This window comes from Camelus ferus, chromosome 8 (genome assembly GCF_009834535.1).
Source record: "Camelus ferus isolate YT-003-E chromosome 8, BCGSAC_Cfer_1.0, whole genome shotgun sequence".
Lineage (NCBI taxonomy): Eukaryota > Metazoa > Chordata > Mammalia > Artiodactyla > Camelidae > Camelus > Camelus ferus.
Window position 1 is genome coordinate 11,792,122 of NC_045703.1, and position 22,741 is coordinate 11,814,862.

The window sequence follows — 22,741 nt, forward strand, 5'->3', positions numbered from 1 at the left end:
ATGCAATTTTATGAAGTGTTTATTTAATGACTATATCTTTAAAAAAAAAAAGTTCCATAAATTTTCAGTGAGCCTGTCTTGCTATTGTTACTACCATAGCAAAATCTTAATCTCCATGTAGCTGGTTAAGGAGGTATTATTATAAACCATATTAAAAGTTATCCAAGCACTTGAAAGTAAATTGATTCCTCTGCCCCTTCAATCATCAATCTTGAAACAAAATCAGAAACTTGGCAGAATGAGCTTAAATTCTTAAGTGAAAAGGACTCAAACATTGCAATCTGAACTCTAGACCTTTAAAGCTCTCTCAGGAGTTTTAATTAAGGATAATGCTGTTCTCTTCAGGAAAGAGAGACACACTTTAAAACTTTGTGGGGGAAAAAAAAAAGCAATAGATCTTAAATCCATGTGAGAACTCAGAGAGAAATACTACATGCTAATCCTACTGCTATAATTGAAGCTATTTTGAAGATTTAATTCTCACTTCTCCCTTTTTGCCAAAGGCTAATGCTTTTGCATGCCAATGGTAAGGTTCAATACCCACATGAGCTCAGAGATGTCTTCCTCGGGGCTTTAGGAAGCAATGCTGTAGATAAAGATAGAATTGCCTCTATTATAGGAGGAGGAATTATGTATGCAATATAAAGTACTTTCTCCTTTTAATTATCCCCTTGCTTTTTATTCAAAGGTCTCTAAGCCTTCTCCCAAAGAGGCACTATTTTACCTTAGACAACCCTTCCCATTCTTATCCACTGCAGTTTGTTTGCCATACCACTGAGGCAAAAGTAAAAAAAAATAAGTAAAAACTATTTCTTTTTTTGTTCTGAAAGACAAAACAGTAGATCGTAATTCACCTATAGTATAAACCTGGTGGAAAGCTATATTGTTTGTATAATGGAGTATTGGGAAGTATGCGTTGGTGTTTTTTAATTGATTGTTAATATTTAAGATGAAGGTATCACACTGAAATAACTTGAATATTCAGTTTCTCCTTAAAGTATCAGAAGACCTGCTAACACTGAGTCTGTATTTCTGTATAGAATCAGTAACTCCTCCATCTGGGTGGTCTGTAGTGTCTCCAGTTCACCATGTACCCCAATCCTTCATATTAATCCAAACATCTTCCCCCGGTTCCGTAGACCTTTGAACTTTTACATCTGCAATAAACTGCATAAATAGCATTTATGCTTGTGATATTCATGGTTTTTACTATCTGCAAGTGAAACTCCAGGGCAGGATATTAACTAATATGTCACTTTACTGCAGGACAGAGTTAACTTTATGTCTACTGTACGGAAGTGTACAGCGGCATGTCACTGGGTTGGAGAGTGGACATAGCGCATTTCCACTTTCTTCTTCTCATCTCAAGTTTTTTCTTCCCAAATCCTCATTGGATATTTGCTGACTTCATAAAACGAAAATAAACAAACACCTATTAAAACAATAATTTTGTACTTTGAAAATGACCCCCAATGAGAAATGCAGTTTCAATTCTCATCATAGAAAACCAGAAATAATAAATACAGCTATAATGCTGTGTTTAGTGGTGTGGTGTTTTATTCACTGGCAGGCTTGATTCATGCCTGGAACCGGTGTCCCATATTTTCTCTGTTAAACATCTTTTCCATAAACATTTTTGCCACATAACTAATTGGTCATAAGGCAGTTTTGGTTTCAACTGATTGAAATGCATTAACATTTCTTCCAGGAGAAATGGTACTGATGGCTTTATTGAACTGACAGATGACAATGATATGCTCCAAGAGTTGGTTAATTATTTTGAAATACATTACTTTGGAAAAGAAAGAGGCTGAAAGCCTCTAAGACACAGAGTTGAACCCACATTTCCCATAGAACTTTGGAATGTCTTTCAAGGGGCGTGTGAGCACATGACCAGACCACAATGCAATACAAGCTCAGATACAAACATGCATCTTGGAATTTGGAAGCTAATGACTCTTATAATGAAAATGAAAATATGTGATGCCTCATGAGGAGACAAATCAACAAGCAAAAAGTTGTAAAATACTGTAAATGAAAGACTTCAAAGCCAGTGCTTGAGTACTGCCTACAAAATCAGTTACTTGTGCAGTACTGCCGTCAATGTACACACTTTTAAAAAGGTATTCAAATAGTTTGTGTTTTGTCATTCATTTTTTTATGTTTCATCATGTCCTTTTTAATATCCTCCTTTTATTTTTTAGTTGTTATATTTTATTTTTTACTGAAAAATTTCCTCAATACCAACTAGTTATGTGGCGAAAATGTTTGTGGCAAATATGCCCGCCCTAAAGATGTCTACAGCAAAGATGCTTATGGCTAAAGTACAGGTGCCCCCCACTTTTTGAAAGTTGCCTTTCTGCCACTTTGCTTTTACAAAGGACCTACCTTAGTACTTATTTTCGCTAACAGAAAGAAATCCGAAGGGGATTTTTGCTGTTACAAAAAAAGGCACACATCAAAAATATTATTCAATTCAGCATTTGTTTTGCAACAAGGTATTACAGAGGCAGTGAGCACCCTAGGCGTTAAGAGAGCACCAGCAGCTTCCTTCCCCAGGAGCCACACTGAGCATCTCAGCAGCAGGTCACCATAGTTTTGAACTCTGTCTGCGGACGTCTGTGCTGTATCTGATTTATTTTCTGCGTCCGTTGACAAGTTGTGTCCTAAGGTAACTGCTTCTATGCTTTACGTCATTTCAGCTTACAAAAGTTTTTGTAGGAACTAGGAACACTCTACTCTCAGATATTGAGGAACACCTGTACCTGGGAATGATAAAGCCACCAAGAATATTTTGTTGAAAAACTGAAAAAGCTCTATTAATAATATGTCTAATGAATGTTGCAGCTAACACAAAATGGTCCATCAGGTGAAAAAGAAACCTTAAATGGAAATTGAAATTGTACGTTGCTTAGGATGGTGGATATAATGCACAAGGAATATGTAATTCTTGTTAGCAAAGTAGTTTTAGGAAACTCCAAAGGACTACACAAACACTATAAATGTGATTAAACGTGGTGTTATTTCAACATGGATGGACCTAAAGATGAGCATATTAAGTGAAGTAAGTCAGACAAAGAAAGACAATTATATGATATTACATATATGTGAACCTAAACAATTGATACAAATGAACTTATTTATAAACCAGAAATAGACTCATAGACATAACAAACAAACTATGGTTACCAAAGGGAAAAGGGGTGGGGGAGAGGGATAAATTAGGAATTTGGGATTAACAGATACACATGACTATAATATAAAAGAGATAAACAACAAGGACCTACTGTATAGCACAGGGAACTATATTCAATATCTTCTAATTACTTATAATGGAAAACAATCTGAAAAAAATATGTATATGTACAACTGAATCACTTTGCTGTACACCTAAAATGAATAACATTATAAATCAACTATACTTTAATAAAAATAAATAAAAAAGAAGAATATAAAGAAACATTTAAATGGCCTTCGAGGATGCAAATGTTAGAGGTGTATCTCTCTGACCCCAGATGAGACCATTGTATGTCTCAATAACTATACACACAAGCCATCTAAAGTTCTAATTTCCAAACTTATTCTTACTTTAGTGACTTAATTCTCTATTCCTCTTCCAGGACAGCTACTGCCCTGGGTAATTTCAAAGTTTACTCTCTTTTTTTCTCTTTGAAATCTTTATTTTAATGAGAAAAATTTAGAGGTGACTTTTCTAAACTCAATTTCTCTGACTACCTCACCCATCCATTTGTCTGTTCTTTCTATACTTCTTTATTTTTTATAACCCTTAATACTTGTTAATAATTTAAATACACCTATTTGTTTATTGTGTTTGCTTCTAGTGTCTTCCCTGTAGAATGGGTTGAAGCCTCTGTTTTATTTACTTACATGGCCTCAGCATTTTTGAGTGAGTTAATAAATGGAAAAAAATGAATGAATTGAACATGCTTGCTCAGTATTTTAAGCATGCTAACTAAACCTTGAATCCTAGTTTTCTCATCTGTAAAATGTGGATAATAGTATTTTACATTTAAGGATACTTTATGGTTGAAAGAAATAAAATGTGCAGAATATCTGCTATCTTCTCTATGTGACTGTCCTAGGTGACAGGGATACAAAGCCAACTTTTTGTCTGCAGAAATTAGAGAGGTGGTGAATTTTGTCACACCTTCATGTACAAGATCACATAAAAACACTAATAATTTGCCTTGTCTTGAAAATATCTCTGCATACTTAAATACCAAAAAATAAAAGGAAAAAAAAGATAAAAAGCAAAGCATTCAAAGTTTAAACATAAGATACTTTGAGATCTTGAAAGTGGATATTGTTAGTGATTTCTTGACTCACCTCACTTAATGTTACAAAAGCTTCAGGAGTAATTGGTTACTTGTCCCATGTACTTACTATAAATGAAAAAATTATTCAGGCCTGTTGATTTAACCATAGAAGTAATCTACAGAATGAAGACTTGGGAGCTGAACTAATTTTATGATGTCAATGTCTGAAGAGCATAAAAGCTGAGAATCTGAAAAAAGTTTTCTTGCTTTTTATTAGAATAATAGCAATGGCGGTGTGCTACATTTTCTTCCCAAGAATATTTTTAAATCTCAATTATTAATAAAAGATTACCAAGTAAACAAGGATGGGAACATGTTCTTTAAAAGCAATAATTTTTTTTCAAATAATCTTCTAGAGTAATGGAAAAGCGAAAATAAACAAATGGAATCTAATTAAACTTAAAAGCTTTTGCACAGCTAAGGAAACTATAAACAAAACAAAAAGACAGATTACAGAATGGGAGAAAATATTTGCAAATGACATGACTGAAAAGGCACTAATTTCCAAAATATACAAACAGCTTATGCAGCTTAATATCAAAAAACAAGCAACCCAATCAAAACATGGGCAGAAGACCTAAATAGACATGTCTCCAAAGAAGACATCCAGATGACCAATAAGCACATGAAAAGATGCTCAACATCACTAATTGTTAGAGAAATACAAATCAAAACTACAATGAGGTTATCGCCTCACACCAGTCAGAGTGGCCATCATCCAAAAGCCCACAAACAACAAATGCTGGAGAGGGTATGGAGAAAAAGGGAACCCTCATACACTGCTGGTGGAATTGTAAATTGGTGCTGCCACTATGGAGGACAGTATGAAGATCCCTAAAAAAATAAAAATAGACTTACCATATGGTCCAGTAATCCCACTCCTGGGCATATATCCAGGAAAAACTCTAATCCAAAAAGATACATGTACCCCAATGTTCATAGCAGCACTACATACAGTAGCCAAGACATGGAAGCAACCTAAATATCCCTTGACAGATGACTGGATAAAGATGTTTTGGTGTATTTATACAATGGAATACTACTCAACCATAAAAAAGAAAATAATGTCATTTGCAGCATGCATGGACCTGGAGATGGTCATTTTAAGTGAAGTAAGCCAGACAGAGAAAGAAAAATACCATATAATATTACTCACATGTGCAATCTAAAAATAAAGACATCAATGGACTTATTTATAGAACAGAAACAGACTCACAGATATAGAAAACAAATTTATGGTGACCAGGTGGGAAGGGATAAATTGAGAGTTCTAGATTTGCAAACACTAACTACTGTATATAAAATAATAAATAGCAAGTTCATACTGTATAGCACAGAGAACTGTATTCAATATCTAATAGTAATCTATGGTGAAAAAATATAAAAATAAACATACATGTGTATATGTATGACTGAAACATTATGCTGTACTCCAGAAATTGACACATTGTAAACTGACTATATACTTCGGTTGAAAATTTTAAAAAAGGTATCTGAACAGTCCAGTCATGTATTCAGATGTGAACCATGTAAACAGAACCTAATGTTTTCATGGTTACCCTTGCCTTGAGGACTCTGGTGAAGAGCAAAACAGATGGAGCATGTCACCGTGGAGACTGGAGTGTTACAGGAGATATCAGCATTAAACCGACTAGCAAAAATATAAAGAGGAATATATATTTTAAACTCTTATAGGTTAGGAAGAAACAATGGCAACATTTAGATTCCAAGGAAAGAGAAATGGGAGCATTGCAGGAGAATTTAATTTAAGTTGTATTTCTTTGAGGGCGTGAAATTTGAGTGAAGGTATACAGATGCAGTTGGAGATAGCCAGGAAAAGTGAGGGAATTATGAGAATGAACCTACAAAGGGGCAGTGTGCACCCATAGCTGAGGGAAGAATTAATTGAGACTATTTGAAGAAAGAAGCATGATGACCAGAAACCCATCTGAAGGGGCTCATCTTCTAAGATGAAGCTGGAGGGATAGACAAGGACTGAGATTGCAAGACTTTTCTTTTTCTTTTTTTTTTTTTAACACATTATTGAGTTTTTAAATCAGTTATGGAGTTGTTTGCATTGTTTTTAACAGTCTTTCGTAGAAGACTGCCTCACTCACTTTTGGATTTTAATGATTGTTGGCCTTTTTCTTTGGAAAGCTACTGTTTCATTCACAGTAAGAGTGAGATGGCTTGGACAAGGTGGAGGTCCAATGGCTAGACGTGGATAGACTGGATGATCTGTTTTAGAGATGGAATTGACAGAATGTGAAGGGTAAGGAAAGTAAGTCAAAAAACATGTGCAATTATTTACTAAGAAATGTGTATGCTGGAGGTTTTTGTGGGTGTTTCTGAAACCAACCCTACTCTGTGAACATAATCTAAGACTCTCATTTGGATCAAGAACCTATATTCTTGCAGCTTTCCCACAAATCTAAATAGTAATTAATAATAATAATAGTATACCTAATGTGATTGATTATTTGCATGTTATACCCTGGTATATAGATGCTTCTTATCTATTATCTCATTTGACCTTTAAAAGAGTACTTTGGAACAAGTGTCATTATTTCCACAATTTTATAGTTGAGACCACGGCTTAGACGGGTCACTTAACTTGCTCAAGGACTCCCAGCTAAACGTGGCAGAATCTCTGCTCTAATCCATGTTTGTCTGATTCAAAAGTCACAATGGCTTTCGCTGTCAAACACAAGTTAACCTGTGTCATCTAAGGTACCGGTGAAGGTGTATATTCTGAGATCTCAAACCCAGTTTTCTGGTCCTATACATAGGAGTTTGGACCTAGATTTTTTTTTTTTTAATTTTTAATATCAACACCAAATAGAATCTGACGATGAATCACACTTTCCTAAAAACTGACACAACTCTTAACAGATATTTTGAAGGAGAAGTGGGCTTGTGGGGTACAGCACTGCAATTCTACATTTCTGTAACACTCCAACTTTGACTGAGGAAGCTGTCTGGGTTCTCAGCATAGCTGTAAAAGTTTCAGTGTTCGGATTATTCTCATTGATTCTCCTGGAAGATATTTTGCCTTCTGAGATAGAGCTAGTTTAAAAGCAACAGGAAGAAGGCAAAGTGGATTCAGGACTGTGTTAGAAAGAATACATTTCAAATAACGAATAGATACGTGAAGTTAGATATGGAATATAAATTCCAACTTGTAGTGTTATTGTCAGCACATCCTTTTGCTCTAAGACTTACCCTCATTCTTACATCCGGAGGCTACCTCTGCTGTAAATTCTGATACAGTCTAGAGCTATTGTAGTGTACACGCATGTCAACAGCTTCTCAGTTAGATGACACTTTCCATTTATTTGACACATAGGTAATAAAAATTGTTGCCAGTAATAATAAATGATGTATAAAGTGCTCCTGCTCTGGAAACTATAATCAATAATATTCCAAAACATTCCGTTCTCAGATGACAAGCCCATTCTTAGCGTGCACCACTCCTCATGCCTAAGTCCAAGAACTCAATCATTATTTTAATCTCTAACACTTATTCCAGAACATGTTTTGGAAGACAAGAAAAGAATGCTTTAGCTTTCAAAAGTTTATTAATGTTTCAACAACTTTTTTCAACATCTGGGCTTATTCAAGCTGATTCACATGATTTTTTTCTACTTTATATCATTTGACAATTATCAGAGTCACACTATTACTACTACTACAAGCAATGCTAATTCAAATAATAACAGTATCATTAATGCGTGCATCGCGGCAACCATCAATGATCTCACTGAGAATGGAAACAGTGCAGAATGACTCACAAAAGGAAATACTGAATTAGATATAAATTTTAAAACATTTTGCCTTCAAAGGAGAGCTGCAAAATGAAAATAAGATTTAATTGGGTCATTACCACCAGAAAGCAAGTCCTGTTCTCTTTGAAAGGCTAAAAGGACACCGTATGCAGAACTGTATTTGGGAAACAGAGGACAACTATGTAAAGATGGTCACTAAGGGGTTAAAAGCACAGACTATAGAGAAAAATAAAACCAGATTCAAATCTTCACAATGTGTTATTCATGAGTGGGGAGTACCTGGCACAGTGTATTTAACCTTCCTGAACTTGGTTTTCTTGTCTCTAAAATTAGGAAATTATTGCCCTAGTTGGATTTATTACAAAAAGTCATGTGAAGTGATGTAAATGAGATCCTTGGCACAACGTTTCACACATAACACTCGTGAGTAACTAGACAGGAAGGATGACTTCCAGGTTCTCAAAAGAGAACGGGCAAGTTTAAAACCTGGTTCTGTACCTACCACATCGAGGCTATGGAAAGATTCCTGAGAACTCTGAGCCTCATTTTCTTCATCTATAAAATGGGACGAATGATAATACGACTTCATAGACTGGTTTTGAGTTGTTTCTACACGGAACAGCCTGACCCATGTAGGATCCTGATAAATGTATACCATCACTGCTATTGTTCTTGTCAAAGCATATTCCATTTTTTGAGAAGACAAATTTATGGTTACTGCTTACTTTTCCAAATGTTTGTTTGTTTGTTTGTTTATTTTAGGATCAGAGGCCCACAGCGGTCGTCTCTGGCCAGGGGCCGGTGAGTTGAAGGGCTGCCCCGCTGTGGGAGCCACTCACCCATATGTCCATTTTCTTTTTTTTTATGTTGTCCAAACAAAGTATTAGCCCTAGTTTAGCCCTCACTGAGAAATAATTGTGACTTGGACATAATCATTTTGCCACAAATGTCTGACTTAGAAAATCTGAAAAAAAAAGTTAGGAAATTAACCTTACTAATAAAAAAATTATATAATTCATTTTGAGTCAATTTTAAAGCCTTTTATGTATTTTTTAATTGAAGTATAGTTGGTTTACAAGGCTGTGCTAATTTCTGGTGTACAGCATAGTGACTCAGCTACACACACACATACGCACACATATATATAGATTCTTTTTCCTATTCCCCTCTACTATGGGCTATCACAAAGTATTGAATATCCTGTGTCCTAAGTAAGGCCTTGTTGTTTATTCAATTTTGTGAAGATTTTTCTTGTAGTTTCAATTGTACAAGATCTGCCAAAGTTTAGTAGGTATTCTGTGAGAACTGTTGCATGTGTAGATGTATTTTTGATGTATGCATGGGAGAGGGTGAGCTCTGCGTCCTTCTTTTCTGCCATCTTGAAGCCCCTGCTTAATGCCTTTTAGAATGTCCCTGACACTGTTTCTGTCTTAGATTTGGCTAACATTACTAATAGTTGTAATTATGCAAACCCTAACATATTATGCAAGTGTGTAATATAGTAAATTTATTTTATAGCCTGCTGTCAGTTTGATGTGCAATCATCGAGGCAGCCCTATCATAAACATCAATCAAAATGGGCAAGGGGCTTGTAAACCATAATATCTATCACTGACAGGGACATTTTTTGACATAACTTCCTTTTTATGGAACTAAAAATTGGAAGAAGTATTTCTTGAGAGGAATGAAAAGAACATTGGAGACCACTGTCACTATTCCTACCTAAGGCACACATAATGCTGATAAAAGTTTTGACCTGGAAGATAAAACCCGTATACAAGCACTAAGAACATCATTATCAGACAGGAAGAACATGATAAACAGACATGCATTCAGAAAGAATGCTGCAGAACAATCATCCATGTAGCAACTCTGTCTGCAGGACATACCTGGAAAGTATCAACAGTCTTTAGGAGACTCACTATAAATGCTCCTGGGACATAAACTGTACATTTATGGATGGTGCCCTCTGAAAGCCAGTGAATGACAGTTTACTTAGTGTAACCCACAAAACCAAATGCACATATATCCTGGCAGAATTTCAAGCTGGGCCTGGCACTAGCTGTTTATATTGCTCACTTTTCTACAGGTAGAAAAAGGTGCAAAAAAATTCATAACCAGTTTTAGTTTTAAGAGTGCTAGGCCTATTAAAAAAAAAAAAGCCTCTTATCATGAAAGAAAAGGTCACTGGTTTTCTAAGCACAGAGACTTAGCACCACCATAAAAGTGAATTTATTTTATTAAATGAAAGATGAGCCAAGAAGGTCACAGTGGCTTGAAAAGAACAACAGCAGGTCATGAGCTTATAAATCTTGGAAGAACTTCCACTTAAGAGGCCTCGGATTATTATATGGTTTGGTAAACTGTGAGAAGCAACAGGAGGTCATTCATGCTGATACAAGGTACTAATGAAAACTTTAAAAATATTGAGTGGAAAATTTTACCAAGGTTCGATCTGAAGACGTATTAAAAAAAAAAAGAGCAGAGTATATAATGTGTGTCATTTTACAAAACATAACAGAATCAGGGGATGAATGAATGCATAAGTCTTTAATAGCATAGGTCATTTTTCAACTACCATGACATCAATCAACTCAAGGTAACTTTTACGCTGCTTATTTGACCACTATGCTTCTTTTTATTTATTTTCTAATTAGCTTAAATAATTATAGCTTAAACTACTCAAGTTTCAATAGAATAAATGAAGATAATTATGATTGTTCCTTTAGTGCTACTAATTTGTTTTCATTTAAATGCTAGATTGTACCACTCCTGGAAGGAATAACCATTTTAGAGAATTTTAGTGATATTTTATTTATTAGCAAACTTTGAGGAGAATGGAGGAAATGCAATATAATTTATTCCATTGTAGTTATTAGTCAATAAGTTATATTTTACCAAATATATAATAAAATTCCAGAAAATACAGGTCAAAGAATTTGTGTTCTTTAACTCTATAATTTGTAGCATAGCATTTTGAACATACTGTATACCCCAAAATTTTGTAATTTAAGAGTAGGGGTTAATTCTTCAACATTTTCAATTGCATAAAATGTTCCTTAGTGGATTTGAGCATAGTGATTTTTTCTGTTTCTATCAAACATGTAAAAAAAAAAATTAACTGTCAATTTCAGCTCTGACATATAAAGAGCTTAGAAGTCATCACTCTTGATGTTAGAAGAAACAAACAAACAAACAAACAAACAAAAAAAATGAACACACTAATGACTTTCAGATAATTGAGGTTGCTGAGCAAACTCCTATCCCTGATCTGAAGAGACAGGTGAATTCAGAGACTGAATGGAGATCTGCTTCCTTCGAGCAAAACTGCTGAATGCATAAACTGGTAGGAAGACATAACTGGAAATGCTGGCAAATTGCTGTAAGATGAGAGAAGACTCACACCGGAGTGAGAAACTACAGGGTTGCCGTCTTGGGAGAGCTCAACATTTTTGTAATTTTAACGTCCACAATCACCACTGGGTTCTCAACATAAAGATTTTAGAGACAAATTCCTATCTCTGGCAGGGAGAGGGCAAGAATAATCACTGGGAAAACCTTCCATTCGAAAGCCGTACTTTCCAGGGGAAATGACTTTATTGGATCATTATTCCACCTGCAGCTTCCACTAGCCTCTGTCTTCATCTAAGGGGGCAAAGGCTGTGCCATCAGAGAAACACATTAGAAGATCCACAGACTTGGGCCCACCAAAGCTGAAGATTTAATAATACAATTATAGAATGCTTCCTCCCTCAGATTTCACTACCAAACAAACACAGCTTCACTATAATAACAGTGATTACAGCAGAAAGAGCAGAGAAATGCAGAATCTCTGAGGAGGAGTAAGAAATCCCAAACTCAATGAGGGAAGACATGAAGGGAATTTGGACACCTACGTAGGGGAAGAAATTCTTGCTTCTTCTCTAGTAGGGTGCATGTCTAGTCTAAGAATTAAACTAACATAAAACAGATGAACAGGAGTAAAGCAAAAAAAATTATTTAATATTTTTATGTGTACACGGGAGTCTTCATAAGGAGTACGGATGCCCAAAGAAGCTGTTAGGCCCCAAAGATTACATACCTCTTTGTTCTTTGTATAAAGAATTTGTAAAATATAATTTGTAAGCATAAATTGGGGGAATGTGACAAGATGGGCCTCGGGGCAGGAGCAGTACATTGTGAGACAGTGACTAGGAAATATACAAGGGAAACCAACAAAAGTAGGATTATTTTAGTAGGTTTGTTTATGCAGATCTATTTCAGCATCAATTCCCAGTCTCTGAAGACAAGAATGTTCTTCTGTTCTTTGTATTGTTCGCAGGAAATTTTTTGAACTGCTTTTAGGCAGAAAGGAGGACAGAGAACTCTTCCTGCACATGCTGTTTCTCCAGTGCCTTCAGCCCAAAATAATATTCCCAAGTGGCATATTTTGGGGTGGCATGTTCTGAATCCCTTTACCTACAACTACAATAAACAACAGACACAGACCAGTCCCTAGTAAATTATCACAAATCCTCACATGAAAGGCCCCCTTACTTTAGTTACTACTTTTCAATATAAAATGTCCCACTTGCAACAGAAAATTACAAGGCATACTGAGACAAGAAAAAACACAGTCTGAGGAAGACAAGCAAAGATTAGAACCAGACTCAGATGCAGCAGAGACACTGGAAATACAAGATAGGGAATTTGAAATAACCATGATTCATATCTTAAGGGTTCTAATGGAAAAGGTGGTCAACATGTCAGAACAGATGGATAATGTAAGCAGAGAGAGGGAATTCAAGAGGAATTGCTAGGAATCGAAACCTCTAAGAGAAATTAGGAATCCCTCTGATGGATTCATCTACTGGACACAGTTTCATTTAGCATGAGTGACCTGGATTATAGATCAACAGAAATGTCTCAAGCTGAAATGCAAAGATGTTAAAAAAAAAAAAAAAGGGGGTGGGGGGAAAGGCCAGAATATTCAAGAACTGTAGGGCGATCACAGAACACGTATATGGACTTGGAACAGAGCAGGAAGAGAGACAGAGGAGAAGAAATATTTGAAGTAATGTCTGAGGACATTCTGAAATTATTACGGCAGCAAAATACTGATCCTGGAAGATCAGGGGCCATCATAGGGTACAAATGCCAAAAAAAAACTATACTACAGCATATCATGTTCAAACTGCCAAAAGAATTACAAAGACATAGAAAAAAAATCTAAAAATAAGATGGACCTCACCTACCTGTAGTAAAAAAAGGAAGAAAAAATGTATATATGTATAGTGAGAGAGAGAGACAGAGACAGAGACAGATCTGGAGAGGCTCAATTGGGTTCTGGAGGGTGGGTACTTCCACTGTTCTGTATAACAGTTGAGCCCTGAACCTGGGAAGCCAATATACCGCCCGTGATGCTTTCACAAATAAATGAATAATTATTTCCTTAAAAAACAAAACAACAAATGGAAACATCTAATAACCATATGACAAAGGGCTAATTTCAAATTTAGAAGCTTTATACTTGGAAAAATTTGACACTTAGAAAACGATATTTTTAGGCGGCTTAACTGTTCTAGATGTAAAGTATACACAACCTTAAAATATCTAAACTTTTATAATAACAAAAATTCCCCAAAGGGGAATGTATTTAAAGCTCGGTTTTGTGAAGGAAGTCTGAAGGGTCTTGGCAAACCCTCCACTTATGATATTTGTCTGCATCGAGCCAGCCCCTTCCTCTCCGTGTACCAGAAAGTTTTGATAGCTGTGTCAGGAAACAAAGGGGAAAATATTGATATCTATCTGAAGGCATTTCGTAATTTAAATTCAACTCTTAAGCTTTCCATGTTAAAAAAAATGAATAATGATGCCTTCTATGAAACTGTAGCCTTTAAAGCAGTTCAGAGGCATGTTCTGGTCTCTGTTGTCCTTCCTGGACGCGTGGGATGTGGATTCTGCAGTGATGCGCTTGGAATCCTAGTTACTCTTGAGAGCAACCAGAATTTTTTTCTGTTTCAGTATTTGTTGTTCAAGTGAAGACAGCAAGAAAGATGACCTGGAACTGCACTCTTTGGAGCCTGAGTTAAAGGTCAAAAGAGAAAAGTTAAGACTTGTACCCTTTGCAGCAGCACTGTAATTGAGAGATACATTTGATGTGATGATATACAGAGTGGTGCGCACTTAGTGGAAGAGGAACAGAATGGACTAATGAGCTTTCCTTTTAATTCTGTTACCCAGCGCTAATCGAATATTCTCTGTGGCCCAGGCACTTTTGAAACTGATTCCCAAAGATTTAAGCATTTAATTAAGATAACCATGTGAGATGATAATATTATTTTTTTTTTAATTTTTTAAATTTTATTTATTTTTGTGGGGGAGGTAATTAGGTTTATTTATTTATCTATTTTAAGAGGAAGTCCTGGGCATTGAACCCAGGACATCATGCATGCTGAGCATATGCTCTAGTGCTTGAGGTATATCTTCTTATTTATTACTATTATTTTATTCCATTATTGTTCCTGTTTTACTCATAAAATTAAGATGCAAAGAATAGAGTTGATGTAGTTATAGAAGGTGGAGATTACTTGCCCAGGGTCTCATTACTCATCATTTGTGAAGTCGAGAGATCCCACAACAGCCTGGTTCCTGAGTTTGTAGCCTTAACTTCTAGGCTACGCTGTCTCTCATGGAGGGCTATATTAAAACAAGACAAAAATAAAACTAGCACATGAAGAGGAAAGAATGTTGTTCCTACCACAGAAATGTCTAGCAACCCCAGTGAATAAAATATAACTTTGAGGAAATATACCTATATCTATTTTAATATGCATGTGACATTCCAAGAACACTTTAAATGAAAATTGTCTAATGCATTCAAAAGGGGAAATCAAAGAAAGAAAATGAAATGATGACTTAAAATTCTTACATATCTATTAAAGCAAAACATTTTTTACATTGAAAAGATGTTTTTATTGTGTAGGAAAATACATGATTCAAACTTACAAATATGAGCAGTGAAGATGACATTTTTTAAGACTTCCCCAAGGATATCATGAACAGTTGATACCACTGTGAATAAAATGCGAGCTATCATATCTGCTCTGGGACTCCTGCTTATAGAACATTGATCTCCTTTTAAAATCAATGGAGATTTCATTTTTTTACTGAGAAAAGTAAAATCTTGAAGATGAATCCATCCTATTGTATATAGACCCTAAAAAGTTTTTTTTTTTTAAGTAGTAGCATTTATATTTCACTGCTTTTAAAAATGCACCATTTATCTTCCTGTGAAGCAAGCTTGGAGACCATCTTGGTAATCAACAATTACCCCCTTGGTACTTACTGTAATCAGTAAAAATATTCACTTTTGTTATTCAAAAGGGGGGGCATTCTTCTGTATTTTAAAATTCTTCTTCCTCTAATAAGAATGAAAACCTTTAATGACTAGCAAAATATAAGCCCAGACTTACAATCCATTTTACAGCCCGACATATTGTAAGGCTTGTGCTATAAACTGGTTCATTTGCAGGAACAGGGAAGTTGGAGGACAGTAACGGACTTTGCCATCCTGACTAGGAGGAGCTGATGAAATATGCCAGGTTTAATTACAGCTTTAGGACCCAGAATATTCTTTCATGATATTTGAATCTATTTGTATCTTTCCTGTGTTTGTCCACTTCTTACAACACAGCTTCAAAGAGTGAGTTTACACTTTTTAACATCATATTTTGAATCTAAATTCCCCACTTCCCTCAAATATTCTTAACGGATAGTCTTCATTTGAATAGTCCCCATCCTGCTCATCACCACTTGCACAAGATGCTCGAAGTCTGAGCCAGCCCTTTAATATGCTGTCCAGTGTAAAAGGGGAGGTCTGACTTGTGCCGGGGAGAGTAGAAATATTACATAACAGACTTGGAGCACCAGCTGTTTTCATGGAAACTTGATAGATTCACTTTACACTTTGCTTGCTACAGACATACCTCTTGATTACCTACAGTAATATATCCCAAACATGGCTCTAATAGCATGGAGGGGTCAGCAGTGTTAAGAACAGAGAAAAATGCCTGCCTTCACGGGGGCTTTGCTTAGTGTAACATCTTAGCAAGTTATTTTCACGCATGGAATGTTACCAAATAATTTTATTTTGAAAATCACTTTGGTTAAAATTCATAAGCCATACTATTTATTTTTCTTTCAGAAAGAATGAGATTCAACCCTTTAAACATATCAGCTTAAAATACATATGGTTACGACATAGACGGAAACTATAAATTAGTTTGAAAAAGTAAATCTATGTTCTCTCTCGGGTACTGTCACATCTTCTTTTTCTGCACACCACTTAAGTAGTGTTGCTCATGAAATAGGAAATTCAAATACTTATTTTACCAATTTCCTTGTCTTTCTATTTGATTTCACTTTCGTAGAGTTAAAACATTTAGAAATCAGAAGGGAAGATACAGCTCAGTGGTAAAGTATATGCTTAGCATGCATGAGGTCCTGGGTTCAATCCCCAGTACCTCCATCAAAAATAAATAAAAGTAATTATTCCAAACAAACAAACAAACAAAAGCACTTTAGAAATCAAGTGACATTAGGCAATCTTTTGGATAAACAAAGGAATACAGTAATGAGAAAATTACAATTAAAAAATAAAAGATAATTGAGTCCATAGCAGTCAGCATCTGACAATTTTGCACATGTAGATGTGTGTGCAAAATAAAATAGTTACAGCAGATGTTTAAAAAGTCGTGCATTCGTTAAATGAAGATTCATCCAAACTCATGTTTTAAATTATTACAGATTACTACCAGACATTGTCATAATGAATTCAACCTGAAACACACCATCACCCTCACTCTTATCGAAAATTAACAGAAATAGACAAACATTAGTGAGGGAAATCACGTTATTGAACTGGTGGTTTACAGACACAGTATCATGATGATGGTGCACAGACCAGCTCTGTCAGGAGGCAAACTGTAGAATAATTAGATTCTATGTCTCACAGGAGAATCTAGAAAGTGTCCACAGGAGGGTCATTTTTTTCATCTACTCTTCTGTCAGAGAATCAAAAGTGACTTTTATAAACGGCAGCTATATTAGATGTATGAAAATTATTTTTAAGTTTTGATTTTTTAGAGTAAATATTTGCATCGAATAATTACATGACTTACACTAATTACATGCAAAACATCCATTTACTGTGTAGACCCATTACTTGAAAACGTGAATTCTAAGGACCGTGAAACCATAAGGACTAATCTTTTAGTGCCTTATTCCTCTGAATCTGTTTGTTAATGACCTTAGTTAACCAAAGTATTTGGTTCATAATACACTGAATCTACAATTGTTACAAGATTATCTTTTTGGAAAAAAAAAATAGGAATATTGTGTCTGATTTTAGAAAGTACACATAAAACTCCTAGATGAATAGAAACTATTTTTATGTCAAAAATGAAATCCATTAAAGATTCCAAAAGTGCCTGAAAAAATAAAGATTGGCAACTAAATTTTGGTCTCTGTGTCTTTGAATTGAATGAGCACTCTGAGTCTTTAATCTTCTCATTTGCATTTAATTTACATAATTATACTTCTTTCTAACTACAGTCTACAGGGTAACTGGACATGGCCCAGTGGTAACTGCTTCTGTAATAACAAGTTTTCTGAATTAAGCTGTGCCGTCTATATCTTTAAAACTGTGTCAGATGGCACAGGAGAATTATTTTAAATTCTTTGATCAGAACTCTTGTCTCTTTCACATTAGAAATTAACACCTCAAGGAATATCACAAATTCATATAAAAAAGAATCTTGCAGCTATAATATAACGGGTGTATATTTATTTATGCAGGCATCTATAATGAATGTTCTGGTCATACTTATTTTATTACATTGAATATAGACTGATATTCTTGGAAACTTTGACATTGCATCAATATTAAATGAACTACCTAAACTTAAACATGTTTTTTTATTTGCATGCTCCTATTCCTTATTACAAAGTAGTGTGGAAGAGGAGTTCAATTTTACAGAAAAAGGGAGGGGGTTAAATTAATTTACTTGTGCCAACTGGTTTTTCAAGTGATTGTTTTTAATTATAATTTTATTATGAAGGCCAAGGTTAAATAAATTATACAAGTTTCCATTAAAGATGAAAACTTTCAGAAAGAAGTGTTTAAATTTGAAAGATTAATTTGAAAGACTTTATTAGGTTTTGCATAAAAATTAATATTCAAATAGATCAAATCAGTATATAATTTAAAATGATTAAGTTTATGTATGTGTGTGTTACCTTATATAATTCAGTTGATGGATAGAACACACATACTGGTTTTGGGTAATAATTTTATGATAATCACATCAGATATTTATTGAGATAATATCACCTGATAAGCAATTATTATGTGCTAATTCTAATCTTCATAATAATTATTCAAGTTAGATATTTTTACTTCCAGTTTGCAGTTTAAAGAAAAATATGGCTCAAAGATTTTAACTCACTAACCCAAGAAGACACTGTTATGAAAAATTGTAGCCAGGAAACAAAATTAGGGCTACTCTCCTCCAAAAGCCATGCATTTTCCATTATACTATCCTGGATCCAGTGAGAGTGTTAGCCCAAAAGGTAAAGACCCCCGCTCTTGTCATACGTGAAAGATGAGTTTACAGTTGGGAGACAGTGTGTTGTGTATTAAGATTTATTTACAAAAGGAAAAGTACACCTCCAAGAGTAGGAGGCAGGCTGACCCAAGGGAGGAAAAAGTGGCAGTTTTTGCCTCCCCTTCTCTTACACCCTCACTTACAGGTGGTCTTTTGATTGATTGGCAGCTCTTGTCCCTGGAGTGCTTAGTCATGTTTGGCCTCCTTTGCGTATGCCCTTACCCAGTGGTGCTAATCCACAATGTCAATTATAATACCCTGAACACTAGGTCGTGTCTGGTTAAGTCCTCTCCACTACCATGCAGTCTTGGCTGTTGGGTTCTAACCGGTTTCTTGCTGGCTCTCATTTAGAAGTTAAGTCCCTTTATGCCATAACCCCACCTTCTGGACCACTTATCTAACTATCTAACAACGACTTTACTGTGAAATCTTTATATATATATATAAAGGGGTTACAAACAGGGGTTAAAATTCTGATTTTGACATTACAGATTGTATGACTTTAAGTAAGTTACATATCTTACTTGAGGTCCACTATTCTCATTTGAAAAAAAGGGATAGTACTTTTATTTAGATTGAATTATTATTTAAAGATTAAATGAGGTAACATACAGAATTTCTAGCACATGTTAGGAAACATACATAATATGAAGAGAGGACAATCTATGCCTTGCTCTGTTTGCCTGTATGTGTATGCATTTGTATGTATATAAATGTGCATGTGTGTGTGTGTGTGTGTGTGTGTACACAGATAAAAAAAAAAGAAAGAGAGGAGCATTTTTAGGTTGATTTTAATATGAATGTTCAAGTACTTTTTAAACTACTGTTTCTTTGAATGCAAAACCAGTTGACATCTCAAATCAAATCTGTGCAGAAGACGCTTTCACTTTTCCAGATATGCTATATTTTTCTTTTCTTTTAATTGGAGCCTTCTGAAAAGTTTAGCCTTCCTAAAATTGCAACGGTGGAATTGTCTGTCTAGCGTGTTTCTATTTTATGCCTATTCAAGAGGCATCACGAAGGGAACTACAGACATGTCCACTTCATTAAGGAGTTTTTGTTTTTAAATTGGGACACAAAATTGTAGAAAAATGACATTGCAAGGAATTAAAGAGTTATTTTCATTTCATTTAGCTGGTGTGATAACTGTAGTTCACTATTCTAGTTTGATTATCTTCTGTTAAATGATTATTCTTTCTAGGTCCTTAGAAAAATCTTCATCAAAATCTGAACATAATTTTTTTCTCTTCTAATTATATTCCACGTAATTATATGCTTTCCTAATGCTTCTCTTTGAAGTTTAAATGACGCGTGTGAATAACATAGTACCGTTTTGTATTCTGAGGTTGAAATAAAATAAAAAGCAAACTGAGTAAACAGTGTTTGTTTGTTTATGTCTAGTTCGTTTCACATTATTTTAAGAATCCTAAACATGAATTTATGGCAACACTGCCTAGGTTTATTCAGATAATATAATGCAGATCCATTTAGTGGATGAAATAATTGTGTTTCATTGATGGCCACACGTAAATGTGAGTTTATAAACTATCCTGCACTGATTGCTTACGTACGATGTGCTAGCTTTGATCCATAGCATTTTTATTTTTCAGCAAATGCTTGCCTATTGCTAAATTCAGGTTAGTTGCCTTAATTCAGTTTTTAACGTTTATATGTATTCTATTGAAAGGCAAAAACGTTAATGTCAAAATTTTACTGCATTATTATATAACTTAAAATTATATTAATTATTTAAAACAACCCTTCAAATACACACAAGTCCAATGCAGAATTGATAACTCAGTTGTGTGTCTGTAGCTATAAATTGGCTGCAGCCCTTCTTCTGAAAGATAAGACTCAGCAGACATGTCTCATAGGAATATATTTTAATCATTGGATTTTTATTTCTTTATGCAATCAGTTATTACATTCATTAATCAAATGTTTTATTTAAAGCTAAAATGATTACTTGAATTTTCTAGATCACTCTGAAGGCAATATTGAATATTTTAATCTATTTATTTAATATTTGATTTCTTTGGGAATAATAATATTCATACAAGTCAATGATAAACACAGAAATATGTAGATGCCCTTTCAAGTAAATTACTGATATTCCTCTTTTGTACAATAGTGTATTGTCTTGTAACTTTCCAATTGTAGTGTAAGTTAAGCCTATGATAGATAAAAGGATATCTTGGTGAATTTTAATCGTAATTTCGTGTGAGCATGTTTGTGAAAAATAAAATCAATTGCTATTTTCTTTAAATAATGAGAATGAAGATATTTCCCTGATTTAAACTCCTGTGTTAACAAATAATCTGAGACAGTAAAGATTTCACAGAATGTAAACAAGTCCTCGTAATATCTTTGTGTTCCCTTCCCAGATAGCCATGGAATATTTATTATATGTTGGTCAAAATAATTTGCTATTATTTTGTTTCATAAATTATAATTTTTTATGTTAATTCTGTAACTGAGCAGGACCCTATGGAGCCTGCCTAGGACAGATACCCCCCCCCATATCCTCTGCTGCGGCTCCTCTCTGAAGTACCCAGATCTCACGTATATTTCCTGAGTTTTTCAGGTGCTAAAAACCACCACCAGAGGGGAAAAATTAACTATTTGATGATCGAGAGCACATGGCCCAGAACTTCTGTCACCTAGGGGTCAATAGTATTGACTGCCCTGTTACCCCAACATCAACCAGTCAGAGAATTGTGCACGAGCTGATCACATATCCTGTGAACCCCTCTGTCACCTGGCCTTTAAATAACATTCACTGAAACTCTTCGGGGAGTTTGGAGTTTCCTTGGGCATGAGTTACCCCATCCTCTTTCTTGGCCCTGCAATAAACCTTTCTCTGCTCCAAACTCCAGTGTTTCAGTTTGTTTGGCCTCATGGTGCATCAGGCATACAAACTTGCCTTTGGCAACATTGCTGTGAAAACCCTGAACCTCCATAACAATATGCTATGCTTGGGATCAGAATCAAGATGGCGGAGCAGAAGGACATGGAATTCACCTCCCCAACAAACACATCAAAAATGCATCTGCATTTGGAACATTTTTCACTGAAAATGAACTGGAGAATGGCAGAAAGATTCCTGTATGATCAATGCTGTAAGAAAAGATACACGCAGAATAACGTAGAAAGGAAAAAGAAATGATAAAGTCAGGACCTGTGCCCCTGGGGAGACAATCAGGGAAGAGGGAGAATGCACAGATGGAAACCCATCTTGTAGAGTGAGCTGTTCAAGCCACATATTGGGAACCCCAGTCCTGAGGTCTGACACGGGTTAAGATGTGCCCCTTGGCTAGCTGGAGGGCTAGTGGGACTAGCAGGAGGGTTGTGGGAAGCCAAGACTCTGCTCCTGCACACAGACTTGCTTACTCCCAAAGCAAAGAAGGAGGGTGGGTTGAAAACTGCCCCAGAGAGGGCCTGGTTTCCCATGACCACCCCAGCTTAAGACCCAGACTGACTTGAGCAAATGCTCCAGCCCTCCTTGCTTCATGATACAGCTCCATCCTGGGATCAGGCTTGGCTGTGTGATACAGAAGAGGCTCAGACCTGAAACAGCCTCCAAGCAGGGCATGGACAGATGTTACTGGCATGCACACAGGCAGCATGTCAAAAGCATTCTGGGTATTGTGTCCAGCTGGACCACTACAAGCTGTGCCCTGGCCCTGACCCGTGCCAGGTGCTCACAGCAGCACTTCTTCCTCCAGAACAGCTCCCCTCTCGGGTGAGGGTGATGGTTCTGGGAGGGGGAAGAGCACAAAAATAAACAAATGAGACCTAACTAAGCTTGAAAGCTTCTGGACAGCAAAGGAAGCAAAGGAAACAGACAATCTACTGAATGGGAGAAAAAATTTGCCAATTATATGATTGATAAGACATTAACATCCAAAATGTATAAACAGCTCATACAACTCAATGCAAAAAAAAGCAAACAACCCAATTAGAAAAGGATCAG